Source organism: Phalacrocorax carbo, chromosome 10, assembly GCF_963921805.1.
Source record: "Phalacrocorax carbo chromosome 10, bPhaCar2.1, whole genome shotgun sequence".
Taxonomy (NCBI): Eukaryota; Metazoa; Chordata; class Aves; order Suliformes; family Phalacrocoracidae; genus Phalacrocorax; species Phalacrocorax carbo.
In genome coordinates, this window is record NC_087522.1 from 12,076,307 (window position 1) to 12,089,916 (window position 13,610).

Genomic DNA, 13,610 nt, shown 5'->3' on the forward strand with positions numbered 1-13,610 from the left:
AAATAGGGATTTTTCTCTTTGGAAAGTGAAAATAAGGTAACCACTCTGCAACGTTACTAGAAAGTTTCCCCTATATCTTCTTTTACCCTCCAGCTTGGACATGATCAGAATTTCCTAACAACAAGCAACTCCTGCAGTCATACCCCATAGCTGAACTTATCTTGAGCTTTGATGTTAATTGTTGCTTTGTGGATTGTGGATACTACATAGATATGCTGGAAAAACTGGAACCTCTTTCTGACAGAAATACCTGGAGCAGTGAACAAGTATTACAAAACGCTTTTCTCAGCATCTGAATTCTAATGACATGTAATTAAACCTCTTAAATGTTAATCATTCAATTAACATTCATGTTGAGCAAAAAACCTCATACCCTATGTACTAACTGCAAACTGAACAGAAAAAACCCAAAGCGCTTCCCTGGTGCTCTCGGGTAAAGGCAGATTTACAGAAATTCTCTGCAATGCTTCATTTTTAATCTCATTTGCAGAAATTGATTTTATGTATATGAACATATTCTTTTCAGTACTTCAGTAAAGGTATATTTCAAACATGTTGTAAAGCAGCATTTAAAAAATTCTTAGCAGCTTCAAGATATTCTTATACCCATAAATAACAAAAATAAATAAAATTTCTTATGTTTAATATAATTAATTTACATGGCATTTCTGTTTGTAGAGAGGTATAATTGTATGATACACTTCATCTGAGTTGGTGACAACTGTGGTTGGCAAGGTAACATATGAGTAAAAGCTTGTCTCTGAAATCGCATAAATTTGGCCATGTTTTAAACAAAGTACTTCAGTTATTTGGGTTAGCAGATACAGGCTTCAAGTGCTTTCTTGAGAAGGATGTTACAAATGAACATCACAGTCCTGAAGATTAGGAAAACAAAAAAAACACTACTTGAAAATGTACACTAACATTTTTTAACACTTTTCGCTAGCGTTTACACAGAATGTGGTTTTATTGAGTGGTGTATATGAATTTCCTTCCCAGAAAGCTAGCTTGATTCTTGTATATAGTTACCAAATATTTATATATCAGAAAAAGAACAATAGACCAGAAGCCCTGCAGAATACACGCACTGTAAGACAATATTCCTATAAACAACAGTAGCAAGTTATTATTGATAATTAGTCAATCGGATGCACTGGCTAGTGCATTAACAGCAGTGAAATTCCATGTTCATATGAAGCTATACATACAGGCAGGAGTGACAGCAAGATATTCTTAGTATTTCTGGACAACAATGTCTTCTCTTTATCTACCCATATATGGACTTGTTGGTCTAGAAGACATAATAAACCCTCTCTCTTCTAATATGCTTGAGAAAAGAGCTGAGCTGATGGAAAGCTTTTGGAAAAAATCCGATGACTTTGGGGTGTCATATACAAGATTTTTACAGATACATCTCAGACAAGTACACTGATGATTTTACTACTACTTCTTGTATTTGATATGAGTTTGACATGTAAAACCACACAAAACTGTATGTGTGGATTTGATAATTCTTGTGCTATTTTAAAATTAATTGCAGAATATTTTAATTGTATGTTTTAAATAATGAATTGTCTTTCTTTAATAACAAATTGGAACACAGTGTTTACATCTCTAGAACAACCAAATTCTTTATATAAAGCCTGTACTGGAACTGAAAAGCATCTGTAGTTTCTGAGTAATTTCTAAAAAATTTTTTGCATTGTTTCATTAAATAAACAATCCTTCCCTAAAATATACAGCTTACAACTGCACAATGAAGCACATATTTATTATAAATCACAGCAACTATTTTAATTTGGGCATTAATTTGGCTATTAAAATACTGATACTGTGTCATTTGTGTTTTTTCATGTTTAGCAGTTTCTAATAGCAGGACACTAGTTTGAGAGCAACAGAGAGAGAGTCAGGTCCATCTTTTCGAACAGTAGCATTACTCTAGCAGTTAAAACGATTGTACCTGTTTCTTATGCTTACTTGTATTGTAAGAAAGGGAATATAGAGCTCATTGTTATTCTTGGAGGCAAATGCTGAGTGCTGTAGTTGAATTTTTCTGTAATAAGAAGGAAGTGTTGTACATGTTCATGCCCAAGACAGGAAAGGTGGTGCTCAAAAGACAAGAGCTATTGTGTGGAGCTGGACAATCTCCATAGAGTGATTTTATGGGAGAAACTGTTTTCAAGTAGTTATATGCTGCTACATTAAATGCATCTTCCATTTCACAAGCTATTATCACCATGTTGTTTTAAAAAGCACAAATACCTTCAAGAAATGAGTACCAACTGTGTTTAATGTCAACCTGTTAATACACCTTTGCCTCTGATACTTTTTCCCCAGGTTTTTAGTGTTCTATAGTGTTCCTTGTCACAGAATAGTCAAAGTAATTTCAATTCTTATATACAAGATAGAAATACGATTTGTATGTTATCATCACCTGAAATCACAGCCAATCTTCTTATGTTTCTGTTTTTTAATTGTGTTGGCTAACTTAAAGGAAAAAAAGGTGAAGAGGCAGATTGAACTTTGTCAACATAATCTCTCTGTAGTGATGTCTTGTGTTTTCAGGAAAACAAAAGAATTCTTTGTGAAAGGAAACCATTCCAAGAAGATTAATACAGCAAGTATTCCTGTTATTCAGTGCATCTGAAGGGGAAAAGAAGTCTTAACGTAATTTCTTTGGCCTAATTATCTGACATCTCATCTTCAATACCATTCACACCCAGAATTCTTTGCTAGAATTTACATTATAAATCTGTTTTCCCCCAATTACTTTCAGTTTTGTGTGCACTATTGAATTTGTAGGTGAAGATTTTTTGTTGTTGTTGTTCAATTATTAGTTTTCCTAAAACTCTCTAGACCAACTTTTTACTCCCAAAACATTAAAAAATTACATGTTATAGGAGAGGGCAGCACCAAATGTTCAGTCATTTTGAAGGATAATATGCATGTTCAAGGCATGGTCATTGGAATGACTTGATGAAGCCTCCTTGATTCGTTCTTAAGAGACTAAATGTAAAAAGTAGAGATGTAGCTATGTTTGGTTGAATCCCCAGTTTGTGTTTAAACACAAATACTGCTGAATAAAAATCCATTTGTAAACATCTTTAAATAATCCCTAAAAATTTCTGACCACGTTAAAAACCCATTTTCCATGCAAAAAAGCCTTGAACTAATGGTATTCCAATTGTTGTTCGACTGCACAGTTCTTTTTAATTGTATCAGTCTCACCTACTTCCCTAACATCTCTATTCCTTTTTCTGCTGTTTTTGTTAACAGCAATAGCTGTTTGGTCTTACGTAATAACCCCTCCTGAATTTAGAGTATCATTTCTCTCAGTTTGAGAAAATGATATTTGGACACAATAGACATCCACTGAATTCATATGTTTATAATTTCTCTGCCTTAGCTACAAAAGTTTTAGGACCCTCTCCAAATAACATAATGGCAAAGCAGGGCTAAGATCTTAATCTCTGTGCTATTATAATGCTTTTTTCCATTTTCTTAAAAAGCTGAAATTTCAGATATAAATTGGTTTTATGCAATTTCACTTTGTTTATAATCCTAATTTGATTAATTAAATGCTACACAGTAAATTGAGTACTTGTAGTTGTTGATATTTCTGGTTTTAACAGCAGACTCACATCTGAACTATTTTATTTGGAAGGTGACAGAAGTAAATCTGGAGCAAATTAGAGGTCTTAATGAGATCTTTACACAGTACATGGCTAAGTTTCCGAGTCACTGCTGGTTTTAGTTTGTTTCTGAAATCGGATAAAATCTGATTAGCTAACTGTCTTCTAGAGGAGTGCAGGAGATATGTGCCCTCTTTTAAAAAGCAAACCAAATAATAACCCTTCCAGCCCATCAAAATGATTTGAACAAGTAATTCTTTTAACGTCAAAGCATTAGTCTACAATCATATCAGAATGTTGTTTAGCGTCTTAAAACCGTAAGAAATTAAAACCTGAGTGTTGGTTTTGTTGTTTTTTTTTTTTATGGCTGCATGTGTTACATATGCCTGTGGTTTCACTTCTGAACAAACATCGAAAAACCCTTTGGAGTAGGGAACCATGTTTTGATTTGTTACCATGTAGCATAAGCACAACATAGTCTCCTAGCAAGCTCCTGGACACTAGTAAATTGCAAATAATAAAAAAGCTATATTAGAATGTTTCACTGAATGGCAGCTCCGTTCTTAATCTGTGAGTTAAAAAAATACAAACTGAAAGCAGAGTTGCATAATTATGGGCATGATGCAGTATACTTACAGAACAGTACTAGTATTAGTAAAAGTCTGTTCATTGGCAAGATATTCACTGCTGTGTGCAGTGTTGCACAACACATGCAACAAATTATTATGTGTGTGCATGCTCATATTCTACTTACAGAATAAATGCATATTTTTTCTATTGCACATTGTCAAGAGTACATCATCAGGTTTCTAAAACCTCTTCTAAGAAATGCATTTTTGTCCTCCTGATTTGTTTGATGTTTGATCGAATTCAATCACCTCAGACATTTATTGCCAAGCCTGAAGGGAAAAATACATGAGTTATGAGTCCCATGTTGTTTCCGTGTGTTTGCAGAGCCGAAGTTTGAAGCCGACCTTAAGTTTTGCTTCGAATTTCAAATTCGTGCGACTGCAGCACCTGAAGGAGAGCTCGGTGGGAACCGCCCCGGGCCGGGCCGCCGCGGCGGGGAAGTGTGCACCGCCCACCCCCGCCTCACCTCAGCGCTGCAGGAATCCCGCCCAACCCCGGGGCCCTCGGCCGGGCCCCGCCATCCCCGAGGCGGGACACGGGGTTAATCTGGCGCGACCCTCCCGCCACCAGCCAGGCGCCTCCAGAGGGAGGAAAACAGGCGGCGCCACGGCCGAGAAACCGCTCCGATGAGGGAGAGGAGCTCAGGCCCCGGGGACAGACCCCCAGTAACGTTTTCGGAGCAGCTCCCTCGACGTCCGGAGGCCAGTGGAACAGGACACAAGAGCAGCAGCAGGGCCGAAGTCACACTCCTCCCCGCCTGCCCCCTCAGACGACCCTTCGTTAGGGGACGCCGAGGGCCTTAAGTGCCCGGATGCGGCCGCCCCGCCCCCGCCCCGCCTCCTCACCCCCCGCCTCCCACACGTGTGAGGGGCCCGCGGAGCGGCAGCGCGCGCGGCCCTCCCGCCCCTGTCCGCGGGCCAACCGCCGGGGCGCGCTCCCGAGGGCGGTCTCGGCCGCAGTGCTCGCGAGAGGACATGTCCGCGGTGGCGGCGGCGAGCGAGGGTGAGCAGGCGGGGGAGGGGGGGGGCAGGCAAGCGGTTGTTCGGTGCCGCCGCCGCTCGGCCGGGCTCCTCCGCGCGGGGTCGGCGGGGGAGCGCGCGTCACGTGGCGGGCGGGGTGGTGGCGGCTTGCCCCCGGCGCGCGGCGGGATGGCAGCAGTGCCGCGCCCCCTGGGTCGGGCCGGCCGCCGCGGAGGGGACGGGGGGGGGGGGGTGGCGAACGGCAGCAGCCGGGCGGCCGCTGCCACCCGGCCCGAGGCGGGCTGCCGCCTCGCGCCGCCACACCCGCCGGGGGCCGCCTGCTCGCGTCGGGCAGAGCCATCTTACGGAGGCTGAGGCGTGTGAAGGGGAGCCCCGCTGCCCTGGCTCCGCTCCGGGAGGGGCGTCCGCCCGCCGCGCTGGGGGGGCCTGGAGCGGCGGCTGCCCCTCCCGGCCGGGGGCGGGCTGGATGCCCGCAGGGCCGGCACTGCGGACCTGGTCGCGGCGTCGCCTCAGCCCCGGCGGGCCGCGCTGCGGGAGCTCCCCCGCCCGCAGGTGGAGGCAGCCCGGGGCGGGGGGGCTGGTGCCGGCACCGCTCGCATCGCGCTGTGGGATGTGTCTGCCCTGGAGCTCTGCCCAGCCCGGCTTCTGCCGTGCTCTCGCTGATAGATTTTCCTTGTGGTGCGCTGCGGTCACGGATTTTTTAGCTTTTTAAAATTTTCCTAAGTAAGGCACGCAAACTCCTGGGCGAGGTGCGGGACCCGTGAATAGAAATGCGTAACTGCAGGGCCTGGCCTTAAAAATATATATATATTGAAATGAAAGTTTTCCCTTGTTCAAAGCGATGAATCTGAGACCTCTGGCCTTGATCACCCAACTTATGCAACTACAGTGTAGGTTCACTTACCTGTTAAAAGAGCGTCTGTGCTTAGACCAGGGACTGTTCAGGGGTTTGGTGTGTCATTTGTGAAATAGGTAGGTTTTAGATGGCACTGGGTTTATCAGCTTTGTGGGTGAAATAACAAGTGTATCTGCAGCAATTGTATGCACAGATCTGTATCTCAGATGCATATAAATCGGTTAACACTTGTGAGAGCAACATCAGTCAGAAGGGAGGGAGCGAGGTGAAGAGCTGTGCTGCAGTGCCTTTCCCCTGTGCCAGCAGATGCATTTGCCTTTATTCTGTTTATGTGGGATTTGTATTGGTTTCGAAGTATGCAGTGCAGAAAACTGCTGTCATGCTGCCTCAATGCAGTTGGGAGAGGTAATACTAGGATTTAATGGCTGCAGCAGGCAATATAGCTGAAATTAAAAACTACAGGATTTAAAGTGAATAATTGGTTTAATCATGAAATAAATATCAGAAACTTTTAATGCATATTTCACACACAGCACTGTGCAATCTCATAACTTTGCTGTCAATATGTCTGAAAGATTTAGACTAACATCAGTCAGCTTTGAAGAAAAAAACCCCACCTTACACTGTACTGTGGGTACAGCATGTTCTAAAGTACATGTTTATGGGGAGGTGATTACACTTCTTCCTCACACTATAGCTTTCCCTTTAAGATGGAAAAATGCCCAGGTTTTGAATTAATTGATGTTTTAAAGCTCTCAACAAAGGGACAGCTGGCACTTCATAAGATTATTTTCATAATGTTTGACATTTTATCTAGTTCCTTCCTGAAGTTTTCTTTCCTGTGCAATTAGTTAGGGCAAACTGTGATCTTTGTGGTATAACTTGCATTTAAAACTTGACAGAGTGCTGTCTGGTAATCACACCAGTTATTAAGAAAATAAAAAGATCTGGAAGCTGAAAATCCGTAGTACATTGTTGGAAGTGCAGAATTGCAGAACAACTTTCACGATTTAGCTGCATTTGGAGAAATGTAGAAAATTGGACTTAATGATACAGGTGAATTGTTAGGAGTCATACAGTAATGTGACAATCACCTTAATATTTATGAATTTCAATTCATGGGATTCTGTTGAATGAGTTATTAAAACCTTTACAACTGGAGGCTGCTATACAGATATTCAGCCAAATTTAGTGCTTATATGTGTAAAATCCTCAATAAATTGGAGCCCTTGCTTGTTAGCCTAGAAATAAAATTAGATGATTGATAAAATTATGAATTAATATGCTATTGGATAGATAATATATTTGATTGTGGCTTTGGTTTTGGTTTTTATTTTAAACAGCATTTAGATTACTGATTAAGTAATTATTGGAAGGAAGAGGGGAATACCTTTTACAGTAGGCCATTTCTTTTTTATAGGCCTTTTGGCATTTCTACCTTGTCGCTTTTTCCTCTTATGTGTGTTGATTTTGATTTGGTGTTTTACATGTTTAATTTTTAACCTCTTTCACTGGTATGTATAGAAACAGTAACATCAGCTTCAGCATGTAAAAACAAAAGCAACGCTGTGTGGCTGAGCAAATGTATGGGGCTTTTTAGGTGATACCTATGGGTTCAAAGCCAAAACTGGAAAACCTCAGTAATGTTGTATGAAACAGCATTTAATAAATGCCAGCCTTAAAGATAACTGTGGGGATTTTTTAAACTTTTCTAAATTTAGTATGCAGTGTGTCTGTATATGCATGTATGTACACACACACTCTAAAATATATATGAAAAGTTGATGGCAGAACAAGTATGTTTGTGTTGTCACAGCAAAAAGCCAAAATGCGGTTGTGAACAGTTCCCTTTTCTTTTTCTTTATCAAGGTTCCTTCATATTGGAATCTATAGAAAACTAAAACATATTTGTATTATCAAGTGAAGTTATAGTGTACAGGTGTAATTGGCACTTAAACTTCCAAGCGTGAAGACATTTCAGCTCTAAGGGATTATGCAAGCTGGTCTTGAAGGAGCTAGGACTGGTCTTGTCTACTGTAGTTGAGTTAAAAAGGAGTGGGTAATGCACCTCTAGCACTATTATTCTGGCCAGAGGTTACTGGAAAGACAAATAATTAGTGTGTTAGAATTTGAGCAGTAATATGAAAGCTGCTAAAAATTAGCTTAGAGCTTATTGAAATTACTCTAGGGATTTTTAACCTAATAAGATACTTGAACAAAACTGCAAAAGCTGAAAAAGAGCAGCTTGTATTCTTAAGGTTTTGATTCCTGAGGTGGAATAGAATATGTAACTTCTAAAATACAGAATCCTTGTGACATCTTTGTGATTTTTTTGTTTTTCCTATCTTTACTTTCCAATTGACCAGAAATGTGCTGAAACAGACACTATAGGAGGAGGCTGGAAATACAAGGTAAGTGCTATATCTTAAAAGAATTAAAACTTTCTAAATGCAGTGGTTTTTATAAAGCTGCAAAGTTTTCCATGAGCAGTGTATTGCTTTAAATTGTGCTGGTTTTATAACCCTGTTAACACGAAAGGTTTTCCAAGAGATACGTTCTCATCCAAACAGGAATTTGAGGATATGCAGTACCTTTGTTACATAAGCTAAGAACTTGTTATTGTGATGTTTTTTGCTTTGCCATTCAATATGAGTGGTTTTTAATCACCTCCTAGAATTTTGACTTAAATATTCTTACTTTGATTAAATAATACTTTCTCTTTTTTTAAAAAAGGACTGTCACGCTTGCAAGCCTTCACAGATTATGTTAGACTTTTTCTAAATGTACATAGTTTTGATATTGGTAGGTAAAACTTTGGCCTATATAGCATTTTATTTTTAAGAACTATTCTGCAGTGACTCAGGCTAGCCACCAGCATAGCGCCAGAATGCTTAACAGCACAGCACTTCCAAAGCACCACCAGTGCTTTGGAACCCAAATGCGTTTTTTCATTAAATAAATCCAGTTATAGATGAGGAAAGGGAACTTCTTTCTCAAAGGGAGTGGCTAAGAACATTTAGTGGGCGCTTACAGAATTGTGTTTCAACAGGTTCTAGGAAGGGACTCAGGCAGCTTAGTAAAATAAGGAACTTAGGTTATGTCAACTAAAATGTTCTCAGTTTTGGAACTGTGTGCCTCTGATGTTCAGCTGGTACCAAAACGTTGGCATTTCTGATACTGCCCCCTCCCTCCCCATCTTTTGTACGGGAAGAAGCACTTTGTTGGGGAGGGTGGGAGGGATTGTTTTATTTTCAGACTAATCCAGACAGAGGATCAAGCTTAAAGCCTCCCTGAAAATTTCTACTGAGGCCCCTCTAAGATGAAACAGCATTGGCTCCACTTGTACAGAAAAAGCCACGCTGTACACAACTTCCATGGTTATGAACTGCTCCAGAGAATGGAAGAAGAGCAAAACGTACAAAACTTTCTGGGTATACACAGAGGTGGTATGTATCTGGAGCATTGATGTATTCCAACAAACCCCAGAACTGTAGTGTTAGGCAAAAAAATCAGCACCTGGAAACACTTAAAGGTAGGGGACCTTCCTTTAACCTGAAGGTAAGGTGTGTTTCAGGGTTGCATTCAGGCTACATGAAGAAGAGCAGGTCTGATTAGACTTGGCAAACCAGTTCAATTCATGTCCTGGTTTAGTAAATCTGCAACCTTTGTTCCTTACTGGGAATATATCTGCTACTTTTTTAGCAGAATGCCTAAAGAAGAGATCAACAGCTGAAATTAAGTCTATTTGCACTTGACAGCCATGAATGTTTCATGTTTGCTTCTTTAAATAAAGTTGTTCTGTGGCTGGATTGAGCATAGTGAACCAGTATTCCTGGCATTGTTTCTTGAGCATTTTATCACCTGAAGTTTGAGAGCCTAAATTGCATAATATTAATTATGGAATAAAACTTTCTCAAACTTTTCTGTGGTAAAGATTGACAGCTGTGTAAAACTACTCTTCAGTGTTGTTGAGGCTCTGGCGAAGCCACAGCCACAAAAATCTTCCATATCCTGGAACTCCAAAGCAAATGCACATTACAGAATTTATTAGTGTTCAGATTACTGTTATTAAATCCAGATGTTAATGTAACAGTTTTGCACTTATGCAATAAACTGAATCTCTGTGATCGTTGTCTCAGTAGACAGTATTTTAAGATTTCATATTTGGGTACTTGGCTAAAACCATTAATTAAATGTTTGAAAACTGGCTTAAACCTGGGCATGATGCCAAAAGCAACAAAGTGAGGGAGAAGTCACAGTTAAGCTCATTTTTGATGTCTACGCCGACTAGTGAAACACAAATTTACAAAAGACTAAAAATGAAGACAAAAAACAAAAAAACCCTGGTTTTCTACCCTTCTCAGACTGAATTTCCAAGATAATTAGCCCTGATTTATATCCCTAAAAAGGACAGACAATTGTATTTTTATTTCCACATGTTGTTTCTAATGTTAGAAGTCTGCTGGAAGGCTAGGGAACAGTTGCTGAAAACTTGATAAAAAATTGTACATACATTAAAATTAGTTTGCCAGTCATTCTTTATTGTGTAAATGTAAAAGGTAGCTCATAAAAATTCAGCAGAGGGAGTTCAAATTGTTGGTGTTTTCCAGTAAAGTCCAGTTAATAACCATACAAGTTCTTATATTTCACAAAGTAGCAAGTTTCTCAATATTTCTGTGTGCTGGTTTTGGCTGAGAAGGGGTTGATTCTCTTCACTGTGGGGGTCGGGGACCTTTCCAGCTTCTCATGCTCTGCTGTGTTGGTGGGAGGCTGGGGGGGGCGGGGCCACGGCCGGGGCAGCTGACCCTGACTGGCCAATGGGATGTTCATTCCATACCATGTGACACCATGACCAGTATATTAAGGGGGGCAGTTTGCAGCTTGGAAAGGTGCGGTGTCGGGTTGGTGGGTGGTGAGCGGCTGCATTGCATGCCTCTTGTTGTTTTCCTTTCCATTGCATTTTTGTTGTGTTTATTTATTTAAACTGTTCTTAACCCATGAGCGTTACCCTTCTGATTCTCTCCCCCATCTCACCGGTGGGGGAGTGAGCAAGTGACTGTGTGGGGCTGAGTTGCCAGCTAAACCAGGGCAGTCTTTTTTGGCACCCAACCTGGGGCTCAAGGGTTGGAGGTAACAACAGCTGCTGGTCACAACACCATGTTGTCCTTTTTGCAGTTGGTGTTAAAGATTGGTGTTCGTTTGTTTAGTCTGCTGTGTTCTGCTGTGATTAGTAACATTTTGCCTACGAGATTTGTTATGCAAACACTGATTTTTAACTTTATCTGGTATTTGGGGTTTTTGCTGAAACCGTTACTGTACTTTGGATACCACCTTGTTGAGGCGATTAGCAATTCTACCTTCTCCTCTGAGAGGTTTTACATGGAGGAAATACAGAATGGTATCTTTGCAACTTTTTTCTATGATGTCTCTGCCTTTATTACAACAACCTTTTTGTATCTTGAACATCCTTGGGTGGTTAAGGTGCACTTATTTTTAGCTTTTGGGCATGTTGTTTTGGTTTTGACTAAGCAACTTAAGAATATCACCCAGAAATCTGCCCCAAGGCTTGACAGTTTTGAGTGGCAGGGCATGTGGGATAGCATGGGAAAATACCTAGGGCAGTGGGCACCCTCAGTGTTTTGGAGTTTCACCCCTGAAGAAGTGCAGAATCCTGAAAAGCTAGTAGAATATTTGGAGAAAGTATGTTGTTGCGCTGGGAACTCCAGAGACACACAGATAACTGCAACGTGATGGGGCCTGGCCCACGTGTACCGAGCCCTGCTCAACAGTATTCAGTGTGCTGCCAAGGGGAAGCGAAGGTCTCTGGATTGAAAGGCAAAGTGACAGGCACTGCGGCTACTCAAACCCCAGGACAAGCACTGCGGCTACTCAGACCCCCACGACAAGTACTGGAGCTGACTCAGAGAATCAACCCGTGCCAGTATCAGTCGCCCCCATGCACAAGACAAAATATTGGAAGCGGACGTCAACTCGTTTAGAATGGGATGATGAAAAAGCAGGGCAGTCACGGGGAGAGGAGAAAGAAGTCATAAATGAAATAGAGACCACCTGATCCCTATCCTTGAGTGAGTTGCGAGATATTCAAAAAGATTTCAGCTGTCGTTCAGGTGAGCACATTGTGACCTGGCTGCTCCGATGCTGGGATAATGGGGCCAGTAGCCTGGAATTAGAGGGAGAAGAAGCCAAACAACTGGGTTCCCTTTCTGGGGAAGGGGGCGTTAACAAAGCAGTTGGAAAAAGAACACAAGCCCTCAGCCTCTAGAGGTGACTCCTGTCTGGAGTGAAGTAAGGGTATCCCTTTAAAGAAGATCTTACATATCGCCTAGGCAAATGGACAACTATGGAGAAAGGCACCCAGTATCTAAGGGAATTAGCTGTGTTTGAGGTGATTTATGGTGACTTGGATGATCAACGGTCATCCAAAGATCCAGATGAAGCCAAGTGCACACGACCCATGTGGCAGAAGTTTGTACGGAGGGCACCATCCTCGTATGCAAACTCATTGGCAGTAACTTCCTGGAGAGGGGACAAGCCACCAGCGGTGGTGGAGGTTATTGATAGGCTCTGGGATTACGAAGCAAATATCTCTTCCTCGCTAGTCTCTGCTGTGGAGAAACTATCCTGAGAGGTCCAGCAACTCAAAGAAGATATGTCCTGCTCCCCACCTCTACAGAGTGTAGTGTCTCAGCTGTCAGGAATAAGCATCCTTTTGCTCAAAGGACAGTCTGATCGTAAGCCCTCTCTATCAAGTGACCTGGAAGAAGAATGATTTCAAATGGGGCCCTGAGCAACGACAAGTCTTTGAACAGATTAAACAGGAGATAGTTCATGCAGTAGCTCTTGGGCCAGTCTGGGCAGGACAAGGTGTAAAAAATGTGCTGTACACCACGGCTGGGGGGAATGGCCCTACCTGGAGCCTCTGGCAGAAGGCGCCAGGGGAAACCCAAGGTTGACCCCTAGGGTTCTGGAGTTGGGGATACAGAGGGTGTAAAGCCCACTATACTCCAACTGAAAAAGAGATATTGGCAACATATGAAGGGGTTCAAGCTGCTTCAGAAGTGGTTGGTACTGAAGCACAGCTACTCCTGGCACCCCAACTGCTGGTGCTGGGCTGGATGTTCAAAGGGAACGTCCCCTCTACACATCATGCAGCTGATGCTACATGGAGTAAATGGGTTGCACTGATCACCCAGCGGGCTCGAGTAGGAAACCCCAGTCACCCAGGAATCTTGGAATTGATCATTGACTGGCCAGAAGGCAAAGATTTTGGATTATCACCAGAGGAGGCGGTGACATCTGCTGAAGAAGCCCCACTCCATAACAAACGGCCAGAAGATGAAAAGCAGTATGCCCTGTTCACTGATGGGTCCTGTCACCTTGTGGGAAAGTACCAGAGATGGAAGGCTGCTGTGTGAAGTCTTACACGACAAGTAGCAGAAACTGCTGAAAGAGAAGGTGAATTGAGCCAGTTTGCAGAGGTAAAGGCCATCC

The 13,610-nt window shown here is 42.1% G+C and overlaps 1 protein-coding gene across 1 annotated transcript in view; it reads left to right on the forward strand.

Annotated features, from left to right (window-relative positions):
• The first annotated feature begins 5,120 nt into the window (after positions 1-5,120).
• The window catches only part of MRTFB (myocardin related transcription factor B), an 89,340-nt gene continuing 80,850 nt past the window's right edge, over positions 5,121-13,610 (forward strand). Inside the window, exons 1-2 of the mRNA XM_064461877.1 lie at positions 5,121-5,264; positions 8,465-8,509. The gene's annotated coding sequence lies outside the window, so the exon portion shown is untranslated. The remainder of the gene's footprint in view (positions 5,265-8,464; positions 8,510-13,610) is intronic.